The 17018-nt window shown below is 43.1% G+C and overlaps 1 protein-coding gene across 1 annotated transcript in view; it reads right to left on the bottom strand.

The window, feature by feature from the left end:
- The window catches only part of LOC111978762 (tetratricopeptide repeat protein 27-like), a 60335-nt gene extending 49424 nt beyond the window's left edge, over nucleotides 1-10911 (bottom strand). Inside the window, exons 1-2 of the mRNA XM_070448487.1 lie at nucleotides 10292-10911; nucleotides 4483-4578 (exon numbers count right to left, since the gene is read on the bottom strand). The gene's annotated coding sequence lies outside the window, so the exon portion shown is untranslated. The remainder of the gene's footprint in view (nucleotides 1-4482; nucleotides 4579-10291) is intronic.
- Nucleotides 10912-17018: the final 6107 nt, after the last annotated feature.

The raw sequence follows: 17018 nt of genomic DNA, 5'->3' as shown, positions 1-17018 counted from the left end.
CGGTACCGGAGCACCTAGTCTAGGACCTGTACCCCCGCACACTGACTCGGTACCGGTACCCCCTGTATATAGCCTTGTTATTTTATTGTGTAACTTTTTTTTAAACTTTAGTTTATTTGGTAAATATTTTCTTAACTCTTTCTTGAATTGCATTGTTGGTTGAGGGCTTGTAAGTAAGAATTTCACGGTAAGGTTTACACCTGTTGTATTTGGCACGTGACAAATAAAGTTTGATTTGTGTCAAGAACTGCAATGCTGCTGGGTTTTTCACACTCAACAGTTTCCCATGTGTATTAAGAATGGTCCACCATCCAAAGGACATACAGCCAACTTGCCACAATTGTGGGAAGCATTTGAGTCAACATGGGCCAGCATCCCTGTGGAATGCTTTCGACATCTTGTAGAGTTCATGCCCCGACAAATTGAGCCTGTCCTGGGCGGGGGGTGCAACTCAATATTAGGAAGGTGTTCGTAATGTTTGGTAAACTCAGGGTATATATACATAGTATATATATTTTTTTTTTATCATACATTTTTATCGACCCGCCCACATCAATAAAAGATGGTCCGGCTCTTCTGGTATTTTCCAGAATTGCCAGATGGCCAATCTGTCCATGGCGTCATACCCTTGCTTGTTCTGAACAGAATGAGGCTGTTGATCTATTGTGAAGAAAATTTGCCGCGGCACACACACCTGAATGCACTCATGACTCCTTTCTATGAGCACCAAAATGACGATCTGTTATACAACAGGCTTCCAAATGATGCCCACCAGACCCAGGCAGACTGTGATTTATAATGGGCTGTTTTTGGATAGCAAAAAAACAAAAACAGTATTTGTGTGAGTGCGGGGATGCAGGGTTGTGTTCCAAATAAAACTACAAGTGTGCTTGATCTAGTTCCTCAACAGCACAGCTAGGAGTCTTTTTAAAAAGTTAGGAACTTTGCACACTTTGGAGAGGTGTGTGACCACTTGGAGACACCAGTTAGTCCTCTCACTCAAACCTTTGTAATTTTTTTGTCTTATGTTACACCTACAGTACATTTTCCAGAAATATTCTTATCATGTTACTGAATGTATCCAGAGTATATTCAGATTTCGTTATCAATAAATGCAGCGAATAGTACAGTAAATGTAAAATTCACAAAATCAATAGTGTAATGTTTGGATTCAGTCTTGTGAACTGTTGTGTCCTCACCTTTGGTCTAATAATTTCCCCATAATCTCAAAACTGTTCCTTTTCAATTGCTACCATGGTTATGCATTTTCATATTTATTCTGTAAGAAACATTTAAATGTAGCCCTATCCATATAGGCCAATTCCCACGAGTGAAAGGGTTAAAGAGCGAGGAGAGAGACGTAACTGGGGCGGGTTTGTTTACCCGCGGCGGACGGCACTAAGGGCCAGCTGAGGTAATTAATGAGCCAAATCTGAATACTGCTGGGGGGTAGGGAAAGGAGGGAGACTATTGTTATGAATTTTTACAAGTCTCTCCTTAAAAAGGATGATTAATTTATGTCAGAAGCTAGCAGATTCATTACTTACCAACAACAGCTGCAAATCTCAATAAAACTATATCACATTCTGAAATTCACTTTCCTTGCTTTATCTAACACTATCATGAATCTAGCAAAGATATTTTGTGTGTCAGAGTGCAGTATTTATTTAGTTTCTTGGAACAAACGTTTGGTAGCAAGTACCAGGGGGGTTGCCTAGCAAAATGAATATCTGCATAGCGCAACAAATCCCCATGATTCATTGCCATATTCAGACTAAACAGCTAGAACGACAGCAATTTTGTAAAATAATATATGTTTAGGTAATAGGGAGATCTAACAAAATAACTACATTATGGCGTTCACATCAAACTATTTAGTGTCCACAACAAAAAAATCATTATGAAAAGTCTGAAAAGACACGTATCCAAAAGCATGATGGTGTACCATGCGCAGATGCTAACAGAAAGGACCGAGGTGGGTAGCTGGCCAAGTGTGCCATTGTAGCAAAGTATTTCCAAACTAAAAATCTGATCTCTTAAAAGTTGTTAAGAGATGTTAATGTTAATTTTCGTTATATTATCTATACAATAGGCTACCGTACATTTTGACCCAATATGCCTGACATATTACCTCTTAAGGAGCTTTCCATTTTGATAGGGTTATTTTGCCTTAAAACCTTTAGGCTTACCTTAAGAAAAATGTAAATCTCTGCATCCCTGCCCAGTCAATAAATGTAAAAATCACAAAATCAATAGTGTAATGTTTGGATTCAGTCTTGTGTCAGGTGAACTGTTGTTTCCTCACCTAATTGTCCCATAACCTTGAAACTGTTCCCTTTCCATTGCTACCATGGTTATGCATATGCTTTTTATAGGTCTTCTGTAAGAAACATTTCAATGTAGCCCTATCCATATAGGCCAATTCCAACGAGAGTAAACGACGTAACTGGGGCGGGTTTGTTTACCCGCGGCGGACAGCGCTAAGGGCCAGCTGAGGTAATTAATCAACCAAATCTGAATACTGCTGGGGGATCGGTAGAGGAGGGATACCATTGTTCGGGCCGAACGGCTAGCGAGACAGCTAAAATTGTGTTGGAAAAAATACGATTTTAGCTAATAGGGAGAAGTATCTAACAAAATAACTACATTATGGCATTCACTTATCATAAACTATTTACAGACATGTGGGTAGATTTGTGGACAAAATGTTTACTTACTCAACCGTATAACTACGCACACAGGCCAAAGTATGTGAGGTTGCCTAATTTGACTGGAGCGTGGAGCGAGTTTCCCAAAGGCTGGAGCGTCGACCTTTTCGCCCACTCCAATTTAGCTCCAGTAGCGCTCACTACACGAGCTCAGGGCATGGTAGATTTTTTAATCTACCTACCACAGTGGCTGGTGGACCAAAAAGTTAATTTTCCACCCTGACGATCACATATCTCTCTATTATGCGTGGGAATACTTTGGAACAGATTTCCAAAATTAAAATCACTCAGAGCTGATTTGCTGGTGTTTTTACAGTCTTATGTTCAACATTAAAACAAAACGTGTTTTTTTTGCTCAGAAAACTTGGGGGATCAGATAAAATCACTGCGAACAGCAAACGAGGGGGGGAGGGGGGCAGTTGGGGAACCCTGACCTACAATATCGGATATCTCAACCAATCTCCCTGTCCCTCCTCTCCCAACACAGCTCCTCTGTGCGCAGGCATGGCCATAGTTACATGCCTCTTGCTGAGGAGGAAATGCAGTATCAAAGCCCCACGATTCTCTGCCTTGCTTGCACTTTCAATTCCCCAGGCGGAAATAAAAGTGTGCCTTCAATTCCAGCTTTATTGCTGTTCGCTGCTATTACATGGAGCCTGTGCGATGTATTTTACACTCTCTCCCTCAATCTCCCGCTCCATATCTCTTCCTCCCTCATCTGTTGGGCAGTCCCTGTCAATCTACCTCGCCCCCGCTTTATGTCTGTCTGTGGTTTCCTACTCTGCCTAGGTAAACATTGTATTGACTGATTGTATTGAGGAGCATTGGCTTTAGACAACAGCAAATAGTTAATTAAAAGGGGAAACCTTTCCAGCCAGCTGAAAATGTAAGCAAATGTCACTGCTCAAAACGCCTTAGCTGCCAGACGCTGTCATTTCTATGTAGTAAGAGAAAGAAGAAACTGACTATGTGCCAGGAATGGCACAGTCAACACAAAATACAACACAAAATAAACATCCACGGTCGACAAATCATCTTTCTGAAAGCTACAAATATGGACTAACAAAAATACTCATCACTCACTCTTCATCTCCCAGAATATATACACAGAGAAAAACAGATGAGCCTTACTTGCATCACCATATATAAACGACCTGGTTGGTGCAGCTCCTACCCTGAGGGGCAATAACTGTCTGGTAGATGATGAAGGACATAGGTGTACTGTTTTAGTGGCCATCCTAGAGTGGAGGCGGCCATCAGGTGGCCTTTGGCTTGAAAGCAGCCTGCGCTGACACAGAGATTGAGCCTGACAGATATATTGTCTTAGTGTCCAGATTAGATCAGGGCTCTGACGCACTACCTACTCACATATGACCAGCCCTGTGGTGATGGATGAGACTCCTCTGAGGACAAGGCGTTAGCGGACCTCAGGCAGGAGGTCAAGAGGACACAGTTACAACACCGGAGCAAGGCCCGCATCCTTGTTCAAATGTGTAGGAGTTCAAAGAGAGTCTCCCCCACTTTTCTCCTGACTTAGGGATCACTCATATAAACCTGACACGTGTTTGTTTAAAAAAAATCATGGCCATGACTTACAATGGGTCAAGTCATAAGTCAAAGCTTTGATGAAAGACATTGCTGTGTGGTACCTCAGTTACAGTGAGTCAGCCCTTAACAGGAAGTTAACGTTCACAGTGGAACAAAATCAATTCAAAGTCAATCAGCATAAATCAGAAACCCAATCAGCGGTGACGGTCTAATGAGGGGGTGTTACCTGGACAGCCCACCTGGGAGGAGCCTGGCAGCAGTAGAAGAGTTTCAGACGCTCAGTCACAGGACAGCTCTTCTCCTCAAAGCAATCCACTATAGTCTGGAAGAGAGGAGAGACAACCAACATCAACTAGACAGTCATACCCAGGCAAAGTGCTAATATTAAATGAAAGGAATTTAAACTGCAAAGTTGGTAGAGCAAGTCAAGAACAAATTGTAATGTACTAATTGAGATGTGGGTGAAGCAGGTCTAAACAAGCATTGACTTAGTGGGCAACACTGGTTTAGATCCTTCTTTTGTCTCAATCGCTGTTGTATTGACAGGTGATACAATGGCAAGGGAACGTTAGGTACTCAATGAACACATGCTGAGGGCATCCAGGAAGACAAGGCATAAACAGTAAACATAATTCTCTCACAGCTGTGCCAAACGAGCCACAGCTGACTGCTATCCAATTGTTATCGTCTCATTCTCAAGACTCCTCTGGCGAGTCTAGTCATTTTATCAGTGGGTCGTTATGCAGAGCAACAACTCACATTCTGCCTGCTATCGGAGAGGAGATATTTGTCTGTGTCTAAATTGGGTCTCGACTCACAGTTAAGTATTTAACAACGATGAGATTGTTTCTTAATTTCTGAATTCGAAGATCCTATACCATGGCACATAAACCTCAGTCCTGTTGTTATGGCTCGGTTGGGTGGCGTTATCAGTGGGACGTGGACAGGGCCCAGTCTCCTGTAATGAGATTTGGATCCCGACTGCCCAGGATAAAGTGTTTAATTATAAGTAGTGGATGGAGTTGGGCAGCTTGGATGTGATTGGGCTCCTTGTATAGGAAATTAAGAGGAAATTGGGTAAGAGATACAGTATTTTACTGCCTGGGATGAAGAAAATCCAGAGGTGAGTCATGGTGATTGCATTTTCTGGGGACACAGATGGACACAAATAAAAACACCAACATCTAGACACAGAGACACCAACACAATCAGGAGGGCGGGGGATAAAAAGCATCCCTTCCTTTTTTTTATTTTTTATTTTTTACTCTGAAAGACAAATCCAATGCCCTGTCCAAGTGTTGACGTCAAACCGACACTGCTTCCGATGAATGCGGATCTTGATTCCTCAAAGACCATTACTGCCCAAATGATTTCCATCAATGTTAATCTTTTGTCTCAATCAGTTTAATGGGTGGTTGGCAAAGTTGTCTTTACCAATAACAGATGCATGTATCTGGTAACATCTAAACAAACCTAGTCTACAAATGAGTGGGCCCGGTCAACCGTTAAGAGTCAATCTTTCCATTTAAAACAAGTCTCTGACACAGTCAGAGCAAGTGACGCAGTGTGTCAAAACAGGCAGCCTGCAGAGTGGGAGCGGGCACACAGCAAGTGCAAGACGAAAGCTGTAAGAATTCAACAGAATGAGGAATTTAAAATGGGGCTGTGTGTCTATTCATGCCAAAACAAACAGCCTTTGCACTTGTGTTTGAGAGCAAGCTTTCAGTCTTCCAGATCTGTAAGTGCTCTCTTTTGCTACAGAGAAACAACGCACAAAACCAACTGGAGAAAATGACATGTTTCCTTGCTCTAACCTTGTTGGTGCTCTAATTTGATAATGCATGCAGCTGGGTTCTGTTCTTTATAAACCTAAAGATAAATTCCTGAGGACTTTTGTTCCCCAATACAAAGAATTTGTAAGATGAAAAAGGTAGCACATCCAAGTGACTTACAAGGCTGTTACAAAAAAAAAACAAGGCTGTTATCATTGTCAAAAACCTATACTACCTTTTTGGTATATCGGAGAAGTGTAGGTGTCAATCCTGTGCCATGTCATCTGTTGGAGGTTTGACATTCTTACAGCAATGCTCAGAAGAGGAATTCATGAAGGCAAAGCCGATCAGCTGTCACAATTAAAGGATAGAGCTCTTTGCTTCAAAGGCTTTGATGCTCCAGGATGAAATACTCCCCCTGCACATTCAACCATCCCCCAAAATGGGATATGTCAAGCATCCACAGACCAATATCTGCTAGCATTTCAGCGAAAGTGTGAACTGAACAATGTCTCATGTCAGAGGGTAGAAAGGCAGAAAATAAAATCTATGTTGACAGGTGTGAAAGAACTGACAACTAGTCTCACAACACAACCAGCCAGTTGGAGGGAAATTCCAGCTACAGTTTGAAAAGAGAGTGAGGACGGTTCTTAGGGATAAACATCAACCTCATCTAGAAATTACATTTCCAGTTGGCTTGGTGCAATCGGTTTCCCTTAATGGCAAGCAATGTTTGTTTGAAAGCAGACTGCGGATGACTAATAACTCATTTTGTTTCAACCACTGCCAGTGGATAGCTTCAAGGCACAAACGGGGTTGGTATGTGGTGAGCTCCGGTAGAGCAGAGACCCTACAGAAAGAGCCACAGGCTACTGGGGAGTGGTTCAGAGAAGATTGGTGAGTAAAAACATCCAGATTCACTGAACTGAGTTATTAGTTGCTCTGTGAACACAATTATAGCAGATGGTGGTGTAATGTAAAGTATATTAAATGAGTATACAGTAAACCAGAAAATACTGATTTTATACAACCGCACAAGGAAGGAAAACACCCCATCTGACAGGTTGCAGAAATATTACGTTTACATTCAGAATAAGACCAGTGCGCATCCCGAGTGGCACAGTGTTTTAAGGCACTGCATCACAGTGCTAGCTGTGCCACTCGAGATCCTGGTTCGAGTCCAAGCTCTGTCGCAGCCGGCCGCGACCGGCAGACCCATGGGGCGGTGCACAATTGGCTTAGTGTTGCCCAGGTTACGGGAGGGTTTGGCCGGCAGGGATGATCTTGCCCCATCGCGCTCTAGTGACTCCTATGGCGGGTCGGGCGCGATGCACGCTGACACGGTCGCCAGGTGTTTCCTCCAACACATTGGTGCGGCTGGCTTCCGGGTTAAGCGGGCATTGTGTCAAGAAGCAGTGCGGCTTGGCTGGGTTGTGTTTCGGAGGATGCACGGCTCTCGACCGTCGCTTCTCCCGAGTTCGTACGGGAGTTGCAGCAATGAGACAAGACTGTAACTACCAATTGGATACCACGAAATTGGGGGAAATAAATGGGGTAAAAGTAAAAAAATAAACAAATTAATAACGCATAAAAAGAATAAGACCAGTGTACTTTTAATACACTTGTTAAGTTGGAAGTTCCAACAATGTAAGGCTGTTAAACTAAATAAGGACAATTGCTAGGAATGTCCTCCAGATACATATGTCAAAGTACTCACCACTGGTGTTGGCTTAGCTATTGGTTTCATTCATCAGAAACGGCAGCCCCTTTGTGAAAACAAATACCTAATTATGTAACAAAATAAAAGTAAACAGACTGCATATTAAACGTTTAACTTATGTTTACACCACTACTGTCTTAATAAAATATGAAATAGCTTGAGTGGACTAAGAACAGTAAAACCTGTCTGATAGGAGAGTAATAGACTGTCATTAATTAAGTCATTGGCTGTAATATAATTAAGAAACAAGGAACATAATGAAATATCAATTTTTTCCTGGATATACAGTCTACATTAAGAACGCTTGCTCTTTCCATGACATAGACTGACCAGGTAAATCCAGGTGAAAGCTACGATCCCTTATTCATGTCACTTGTTAAATCCACTTCAATCAGTGTAGATGAAGGGGAGTACACAGGTTAAAGAAGGATTTTGAAGCCTTGTGACGACTGAGACATGGATTGTGTATGTGTGCCATTCAGAGGGTGAATGGGCAAAACAAGATTGAAGTGCATTTGAACAGGGTATGGTAGTAGGTGCCAGGCGCACCAGTTTGTGTCAAGAACGGCAATGCTGCTGGGTTTTTCCACGGTCAACAGTTTCCCGTGTGTATCAAGAATGGTCAACCACCCAAAGGACATCCAGCCAACTTGACGCAACTGTGGGAAACATTGGCGTCAACATGGGGCAGCATCCCTGTTGAACGTTTGGACACCTTGTAAAGTGTGCCCCGACGAACTGAGGCTGTTCTGAGGGAAGGGGTGCAACTCAATGCAAGGAAGGTATTCTTAATATTCTGTACAGTCAGTGTATATGTCACATTACAAAATGAAGAGAGTGAAGCATTTAAAAGAGAAAAGATAATTCAATCAGACGATAGGAAGGGAATTACACCTAGCCTTCCCTCAGGTCAGTCTACATCTGGACTTTGGGTGTCCACTCTCAAACACAGGAAATAAGAAGTGGAAATGACAGACAACAAAGACAGGGAAGTGCAGTTTATTATAATCACTCATTCCCTTGAGGGGGCAGCCATTAGTGCCACGGCTATGTATTCCAGCCAATGAAGGGCTTGATCGTGATAAACAAAACCCAGTCGGATCCCCATGGGCCCAGCTTACAGCTTCCTCACAGAAGTCGCCCAAGTTGCTTATTGGAGCAGGACGGGGTTAATAATTCCTGCTCCGACATGAAACAACTCAACACATAACATATTTCCTCCACATTTTCCCCCCTTCAGCAGCCAAGGAGATTTTAAGTCAAAACATCACCGTGAGGGAGAAAAAATTGAAACAAAGGAGGGCAAACTATTTTATTTTCTCCATTCCCTCCAACTCTCAGTCATTGGTGCGTGAGCCGCCTGTCAACCCTCGCTCTGATGTGTCTCTCTTTGGGTTCTGGCGTTCTGGGAGAAACGGTGATGGAGCATGTCTGTCTCACAGGGGATTAGGGCTGGGTGGAGATGGGCTTGGTGTCAGTGGTGGGATCATTGAGTGATTGACGTCTTCCTTGCACAGTGATGGACAGGTGACTCCCCCACCCCCCTAGATGACCGAACCCCCCCCGCCTGTCACACGGCTCTCGCTAGAGGGCTCCCTCAGCTGTTTCGCCCCCCTACAGGTCCTGTCTGTCAAATCAGGTTTCGGGGTAAGAGTGCAGAGCTCCGTGTGCAAACATTTTAGGAGGGGAAGCTAGGGAGATTGAAACCAGACTTTCACTTTCCTTTATGTCACAAAACCATGGGGCAGCACTAGTGTCTGGCTGCTTTAAGAGTCTCCTGTTCTATACCAGACGTCGGACCGTCTTATACCAGGCCCCAACCTCCTGCTTTATGACTCTGACCTCGTCTGTCTACGACTGACAGCTCACTGCACACCTGGAGCACTGAAGCTGGGGCTGGATAGAGCAACAGGCACACACAACATGATGTCATCCCCATCAGTTTAAAGCAGCCCTGAGAAGAGCATCAATTATTCCCAGATCATACATCTGTGCATGACCAAGTATAAGTATGTCAGAGAGACTGTATGCAAAAAAAGGGGTGTGGAAACATTGGTAAAGGAGAAGAGAGGAAGGTGGGCTGGTTTCACAGACAGACACCCATGACAAATATCCTAAACGGGTACAGGAATCCCGGCACAGGGGGAGCGTGTCTGTCCTCTGCTGAGTTATTTCCCAAAGGCCCCTGTGCTTTCGCAGACAGCTCAGTGGGAATACTGATTTGGCTGTGTGGATTTCAGACGGCATGCAGCACATGTTCTTGCAGACTGTTGTGCTGATGATGTGACATATGTGACCTACAGAAAATGCAAATCCAGGTTTGGAATTTATATAATTGTGCATGTACGCCCTGGAAATGGTATGATGCCAAGTGCCTTCACTTGACAGATCAGCATTAACGGCCTTATAAATAATAATGGCTGATTCTGTGCATTCATGTACAGTATCAGACTTGATATTGTGGGCTACCAATAGTGTCGTTCACCATCAGTGTGTCAGAGTACCTCGTAGAATCAAAACTCGTGTGACCTCTCATCTTTTACCTGTGTCTGCATCATGGCCCCCTCCACCCGTCGAGAGCTGCCCCTCTCGAGGTTGGTCCTTAGACACAGCACCGTCACCACAGCCCAGAACTTGGGCTGAGATAGTATGCACTGCATGGAGAGGGTAGAAAGACGGGTAAGGACATGGAGATTCAAGACACTCACTTTCATTTCATCATAGACCAATAGGGACATCAATCTCAGATAAAAGGGACAGTCAGGTCTCTCAGATAGTGATGACAAAATACAGTAGAGGGTACAGAAATACGTAGCTATGAGTTTGACATCTTCAACATGGAAACTCAATCTGAGCCGATGAAAGCATAAGAACCAGTAAATTAGGACGCTCTTATGACAAAATCGGGAGTTTCCATGAGAATCAAGCTACTGGAAAGCCCGTATAGTACAGCTTATATAACTTAATTAGGCCCTCTAACTCCAACCAGGTCCACGCTGATGGTGGAGTGTAGACAGTCCTGGAGCTTCACATGCGAGTGTGTGTGTGGGGGTGGGGGTCTGTTTTGTGTGAGCAAGGACAGAAGAGGTGAGTCCTACTTCCTGTCTCCCGCAGGAAGCACATTACTCACTGTGGAGTCAGAGGCGACCCCTCCCTGCCAGAGCGTCAGTAAAATTTGTCTCTCAGGACCAAGGTCACGCCTACTGATTGACACATATATGGCCGACCTTATCACAGATGGACTTGGTTGCATACTACACTGTGTAGGAGACATGTAGTAGGAATATGTGACCACTAGTGGCCAGCGGCTGACTCAGTGGGAGGCGGTGTGTAAATGTAGAGATCAGGTTCCGGTGCTGTTCGCCCAGCCGATGTCCCCCTCCACGCAGGAGGAGAGATGAGTAGGGAGCTAGCAGACAGTCTGGGTGTGTCCCGTACTGTACACTGAAGCCCCCGGGAACCTCAGAGAGCAGTGTTTGCACAGGGCCCTCAGGGAAGGGGTCCACTTCTTGCGGACGAGTGAAGCAGGAGGTGCTACTGAGACCTCTGGTCACTGTCCTCCATGATGACTGGTTTATAGACACTTGTATGGTTTGGGTCTGACTGGACACATTGGAGAGTGGTGGAGACTATTCCATTGACAAGCAAAGCCATTTAGGAAAACAACAAGGAAATTGTTTTTCTTCACAACAAGAACAAGAAATCCCATTTCTTCACAATGAGACTGCTGCTACTCGCTGTTTATCATCTATGCATAGTCACTTCACCCTCACCTACATGTACAAATTACAACAACTAACCTGCACCCCCGCACACTGACTCGGTACCAGTGCCCCCTGTATATAGCCTCGTTATTGTTATTGTTATTATGTTACTTTCTATTTTAGTCTGCTTGGTAAATATTTTTCTTAACTCTTCTTGAACTGCACTGTTGGTTAAGTGCTTGTAAGTAAGCATTTCACGGTAAAGTCTACACTTGTTGTTTTCGGCGCATGTGACAAATAGAGTTTGATTTGAGTTTAGCAAACATGTTTCTGCATCTATACTACAAGGCTGCCTTACCTTAGTGTTTATTCAAGAAAAGACATCCTAACACACTGACAAATAAATAGCTGAGAACACCACCACCTCAGAGCAATATAATGCAGTCTGGTTTATAAGGAGGTTGTGTATGTGAAATATTGAATACTATCACTGGTAACAAATCATCATATGGGGAACAAATTGACAAAAACAAACCAAATCAATAAAAAAATATCAAGGAATTCCTTGCCATGGATTTCTGCTTACTGGGGAGGTGTCTATATTACAGCTCCGTTCTCCCTCCCCTATTCACCTTTGTGAGAGTCAAGACAAATAGTTTGAGGACGCAAAGAGGAGCAAAAGTCAGAGTTGAAAAGAGAAGGGAAAAGATGGCATGAAAGGAAAGACAAAGATGGTAAGGCTTAGGGTGTCATTTTTTCCAATACATTCCTTTGTCTTTGCTTCACAATTTCAAGGATAACTGTTTAGAGAACATAAACAATTCTGTGCTCGACTCTACAACTTGTAATAACCTTTCAGGAAAGGAGCAGATCAGTAAGTTTCACACGGAAACATTGTGTGACGAGCTTTGGGTTACATATTTAGCCGCAAAGGCAATGGATATTTTGTCTCTTTCACTAGCTCACTTCCTCTGAGCAGAGCCAACATGTGTTCTCCCCTGGCTATCCTGTCTGGCCTGTGGGCCATGTCTAAACATGAGACCTGATAGAAATCAGCCAAATTAGTAGCAAACTAATGCAGTGGCCTGGGATAGAAACTGAAGGCAACATGACCAGCGGTTCCCAACCCTTTTCCATTCCGGGGACCACCAAATCACTGCTCCCGAGGACCACCACTTGCGGATTCGTGATTTTATAACATAAAATATATCTTGGCGGTCAAATGTATTCAATTTCAGCAGTGAATGTAAGAAATTAAAGGCCTATTATTATTCTAAACAATTTGCATTGTGAAAAATCATGTAAAACAATACCATTAATACTCCCAACTGTTATTATATTTGTAAGAAAAAAAGATCTCACGTAACCAGAGCCGATGGGCTGAACAGCACAGTAGTATGATGTATGGAAAACAGAAGCTATGAAATATAATTATCACCCCATCAGTATGGTGGTGTACTGACAGGGGGACAGAGATTGCCTTGGAGGATGAAGTTAGAACACAGCCCTCATGGGACACCTCCCCCTCTCTCTTTGTCTTTCCCAACTTCCGTGCCAAGTTACGAGATGACTATCAAAGCGACTTCCTCTTATGGGGCCAGAGAGAAAATAACAATTTAAGATGGAATCCCTTCCCACATTGTCCCCCCCCTCCACTCGCCTCATACCAAATATCACTATGGCAACCCTTCCAGTTCGACTACTTAGCTTCTCTTACCAAAACCCTTCCCAGAAGCCCTCAGTGGGAAGCGGAGGGCGGACTAGGGAACGGTATTTAGCAAAACAGACCCTATCTTGCCCAAGGCCCAGTCAAGATTTCGCTGCAGACTGTCTTTTTTGAGTTAGGTGATGTAATAAGTGAGGCTGACACATCTGTGTAGATAGATAAGGGAAAAAACTATCTGGATTTTTAAAAATGTAACTAACTTATCAATGACGCAGAGGAAATCCTATTTCCAGCCCTAGATGATAACTCCCACGGATTTGCTGACATCAGGAAAACACTTTTGAAACTGACGTAAGGAGTTGTCTCTGTCTCTCTTTCTCTGTGTGTGTGTGGCTCTAAAGAACAGTTGACATAAAGAAACATCCGGCAAACTCAAACGGAAGCTCATTGCAGAATCACTACTGTGGAATGGGATCATTACCACACCCTAAATCTTACATCTTAACACGCTTTCTTCTTTAGAGTTCCCCCAAAACCAAAGTAGGAGCGAGATAAGATCGGTACTTTTGAAAGCTTTCAATATATGTATATGTTGGTTGATAAAAGCTGAGATAAAAAGGGACCAAGTTATCTAGCTGCACCAACTGTTCCTTTTGGAAAGTAGACTACGACAGTATGATTTCCCCCCCCCTCTTTCCTTTCGTTCAACCTAAGATCAGACAAACAAGGTGAGCTTCGTCTCCATTGACTCATCTCAGATAAGGATTTCATACTAATATCAAAACCTAAGATTCTGAGATCTCCAGAATGGAGGGAACTTGCATTGACACGACTAAGATTGGGATCTTATTGCTAGCTTGGTGGAATGTGGCCATTATGAAGAGGCCTTTTCCCCCTTACCATCTTTGTGCAATCTCCATACTCGCAGGCTTCTAAACTCATCAGTCAGCAGTACAGTAATATGGAGAGGGGAGAGAAAGGTCAGCCATTATTCCTCCCAAACACTGGTTCACTAGTGTTATTAAGCCTCAATGACCTTCTCACACAATATATTTAAAAAAATGAAACCATAACATCTTGGTAACGGTATCAGAAACACCTGTGAAACGGCACAGTACTTTACATAAAACTGGTTAGCTGCCTGAAATGCTTATAAACATTTTTGACCAGCATGATTAGTAGAAAATAGTCTATTTTGAATAGTATGTTTGCTAGCCATACATTTGATTTATATAATAAGAGTTGCTTCTCCAATTAAAATCCAACACATTAAGATGACATTCAGCAATTAACAAATATGCAGGAAAAAAGCAGCATGAAGTATGAGGTTGTGTACGAGGTTCACATGATCCCGAATGTGTTTGTAAATGCTAAACGAGTCACGATGGAACTCAAATGGGACATTAGCGCAACAGTAAATTATCATCATTATGTAGTCATTCCGCTAGAAGGTAGTAACAACATTAATCATTGTCCTGAGTTAAAGTGCAATGGCAAACTGATTTAGATGGTGAGGCAGTGCCATTTCAAATGAATATCCAGCAGTGTTTAATTGGCTGGGCTTGCTTGGCCAACTGTGTCATACTATAGCACCTGTCTGCAAACTCCGGAGATGAAAATCCTGGTGGAGCAGCAGGCCAGAGCCCCAGGCCCATTGGGGAGACTCTCGAGGAGCTCAAAGCGCTTAACAGAGTGGCCTTGCTCAGCGGCCCGCGTTGAGTCATTTATTACCTTAATTAAAACCTTTTCAAAAGCAGTTCTAACACCGCAGCTGGCTGCATGGTACTGATTTGCCTCCTAGCAGCAGAAAGGTAGGTCAAGAAAACAGACCCTGGTTTATAGGTGTGACAGCAATTCAGACAGCCTATGGGAAGTAGGGAGTCTGTTTGAGAAATGGTTGAAAATAACTTGGGAAGGTCCATTTTAATATTGGTCGGTCTAATTATTTGGGTCATTAAAGTCAAAAGGGGAATTTCAATAGGCTCCAATAGCAAACAGAGAGCAATAAAAGCATACTATAAAAACAACATTTGTTTTTATTAAGATATTTATGAAGATAAAAATGGCAAAACAAAATGGTAATCCAGATAAATACATTGCCAAAATTACAGACAACTCCAAATACAGCACATTCAAGTTCACCTTCAAAACCCCAAACTTAGTGAACTGCTGTGAGTATTTACAAACATCAAAGGCAAGTTCAGTTATTGGCTAATGACTGAGAATTCCAAATGTTCCCATAAAATCCTCTACTTGTATTGGCCCTAAAGACTTGAAGATTGGCTATACATGAGCATGGAACATTTCTCAATCCAATCCCTGACACTGTTCAGCAGTCTCAAATATACTGTAACCATGATGCTTTCGTATCTGTAATGAAAATAACAATGATGGATGCCATTTCTTCACTGGACCTCAAAGCGCTTTACATTGGAAGGGAGGAGAACTCATCTCTTCCATCAACAAATGAGCAGCATCCACCCATCTGGGTGATGCGCTGCACTTTGGTCAAATTTGGGCCAGAATGCTCACAACAAGTCAGCCATATAAAGAGGGAATGAGCACACTAAATGGTCAGATATATAGGAGGACAGTTGTACTTTTCAATTGGAGACTTTCTTGCACTAATTTGAGCTAAAGTTGAGCTTCAGCAGAGCCGATGGGGCAGGGGCAAAGTGTGTGCACATCCTAACACAGAGCAGATCAGCGAGCACACGCCAGAGCTACTCTGAATTAATAATCAGACATTAGCTCATAGCCATTGCGTCTTTATCATCAAATTTCACTGGCAGCAGCGAGAGCGACAACCCACACATTCCGCAAAGCTTAGAAGTCTCTCTCTGCTCTCTCATTTCATTTTTTCTTTAAGAATAATTTATATAAACGGCAAATAAAATAAAGACAACACATCATAAGACACTTCATGAGAAAATTGGGAAATTACTTTGTTGTTGTCCTGTATAAAAAAAAAAATCGAAAGGAAGAATAAATGACCATACAGTAAGTAAATAAAAACAGGTCATTTTGAAGGGGGCAGGTACATCTTAAGGTTCAGCAAATGGTAAAAAGGTATTGGAAAGATGTGGGTCTGTGAAGAAAAATACATGAGGATGTGTAATAACAGATCATCTCTATTAAGTCTATGACTACACCCTTCAACCACTGAGGATGGCATGACAATCTAATGCAATCAGCCATGCAGTCTTGATCCTGACTACAAAAATAACCCTCCCCATCTTTTTTGTGTGAAGCTTGACCTTCTAAGACTCATTTAGCTCAGACCCCACAATCACAAGCGGGTGACAACAATTTCAGGCTAAAATTGCAGTTCTCTGATTAGTCGTCGAAACATTTTGTGGTCCCACGAATGTGCCGCAAAACGAACTACAAGTGACAGCAGCTTTTCATTCCTGATTTATGTTCAACTAGTTTACAGAAAAGTAAGAGCAGGTTTTAGGGCAGGTTTAAAGGAGGACAAATCAGAGGTGGAGATGGCCCCAGTGCTGTGCTGACTGGAGGACATATCTGTCTCAGTCTAGGAGTTTAGGGTATGTCAGCAGCCGACTGCCAGACAACCTGAGTGTCTCATTCGGAGACAAGGCAGCCTTCACACTCCAATCGCCCCTCACAACGTCCTGGCTCAGACCGAGGAGGATACGCTTTGTTCTGCTTAAGTTATCGCCAGAGCATGAGGGGGAGGAATAATCTGATTTGACGTGCTGGGCATTGTGATCAAAATCAAGGCAACACGCAAAATCAATGCACAGAGGAAATTGAACCTCCTCGATGGGTCATGTGGTGTGGTCTGAGCCTATCAAAGTTGTTCGATTTGACACAAGTGGCAGTGCAACCAGTGTCAGAGGAAAAACAGAGTCAACCACTGAGTTACATCTTACAGGT

This window comes from Salvelinus sp. IW2-2015, linkage group LG18 (genome assembly GCF_002910315.2).
Source record: "Salvelinus sp. IW2-2015 linkage group LG18, ASM291031v2, whole genome shotgun sequence".
Taxonomy (NCBI): Eukaryota; Metazoa; Chordata; class Actinopteri; order Salmoniformes; family Salmonidae; genus Salvelinus; species Salvelinus sp. IW2-2015.
The sequence above is the reverse complement of the archived record's forward strand: the minus strand, read 5'-3'. Positions and strand labels throughout refer to the sequence as shown.